This window comes from Diachasmimorpha longicaudata, unplaced genomic scaffold (assembly GCF_034640455.1).
Source record: "Diachasmimorpha longicaudata isolate KC_UGA_2023 unplaced genomic scaffold, iyDiaLong2 ctg00000127.1, whole genome shotgun sequence".
In the NCBI taxonomy this organism is placed as follows: Eukaryota; Metazoa; Arthropoda; class Insecta; order Hymenoptera; family Braconidae; genus Diachasmimorpha; species Diachasmimorpha longicaudata.
Genome location: NW_026973939.1, coordinates 82,501 through 83,924, shown reverse-complemented (window position 1 = coordinate 83,924; position 1,424 = coordinate 82,501). Strand labels below are relative to the sequence as shown.

Below are 1,424 nucleotides of genomic sequence, written 5' to 3'. Positions count from 1 at the left end.
TTATCAAGTAACCGATATTATTAATTTTCAATGATGTCTTGGAACGTTGATGCTATTTTTGTTGGTATGCAAAAATAGCATCACAGAATTTTTAATTGAAAAAAATATATATTCAGATATAATTGAATGCATAAAATTAAACTAAATTCTATACAACTAATTTATATTTTATCAAGTAACCGATATTATTAATTTTCAATGATGTCTTGGAACGTTGATGCTATTTTTGTTGGTATGCAAAAATAGCATCACAGAATTTTTCATTGAAAAAAATATATATTCATATATAATTGAATGCCTAAAATAACAATAAATTCTATGTAACTAATTTATAATTTATCAAGTAACCGATATTATTAATTTTTAATGATGACTTGAAACGTTGATGCTATTTTTGTTGGTATGCAAAAATAGCATCACAGAATTTTTAATTGAAAAAAATATATATTCATATATTTAAATGTACAAAATTAAAATAAAACCTGTATAACTGATGTATAAATTATCAAGTAACCGATATTATTAATTTTTAATGATGACTTAAATGTTGATGCTATTTTTGTTGGTATGCAAAAATAGCATCACAGGATTTTTAATTAAAAAAAAATATATATTTGTATATAATTGAATGCACACAATTATGATAAATTCCCTTTTATATATAATTAATTTATTATTCAATATTTATTCATATAAAGGTTGACAATGTAATCATGGAACGGGCAATATATTCTATGTTCAGGCGGTCGAAGTGGACCTACAGGTACAAGTACGCGGGACTCTTGATGCACGTGTTTTATACTAGGTCGGGCAATGGCTTCGCTTCCCATACCCAAGTATACTTCGCTTATAGTATAGCACAGCATTGCCACGAGTCCAAGTCGAAGACAGAATGACTCTCTATGTGGTACGCGCTACGGCGTTTGATATTTCGTGTGTAAAAGGATATAATATTATTACTTTTTCACTCATTTTTTTTTTAACAGAGCGTTAACTTACTTCACTCCAAGTAAAATTATAAAGTTGTCAAAATGAAAAAAGTTATTTCTTATAACCATGTCGTTTAAAAATCTAACGATGAATGTTTTCACATTTACAAATGTGGATGAGAGGAAAGTGTTTGAAATTAAAATCAGCAAAACACCTCAAAATGTATTTGATGTTAATAAAACAAATACAAAATAAAATGTGTTGCACATTTAATTTAAAAAATGTGTTATATCAACACCTAATAAAATGAAAAGAGTTTCATATTTTAAAAGAAAAAAAATCGAAGCTCCCTGGTTGATCCTGCCAGTAGTGATATGCTTGTCTCAAAGATTAAGCCATGCATGTCTCAGTACATGCCGAATTAAGGTGAAACCGCGAATGGCTCATTAAATCAGTTATGGTTCCTTAGATCGTACTCACATTTACTTGGATAA

The 1,424-nt window shown here is 27.8% G+C and overlaps 1 non-coding gene across 1 annotated transcript in view; it reads left to right on the top strand.

Annotated features, from left to right (window-relative positions):
* The first annotated feature begins 1,277 nt into the window (after window positions 1–1,277).
* The window catches only part of LOC135171916 (small subunit ribosomal RNA), a 1,921-nt gene continuing 1,774 nt past the window's right edge, over window positions 1,278–1,424 (top strand). The window contains exon 1 of the ribosomal RNA XR_010300718.1: window positions 1,278–1,424. This exon is cut by the window's right edge and continues 1,774 nt beyond it. This is a non-coding gene — a ribosomal RNA (small subunit ribosomal RNA).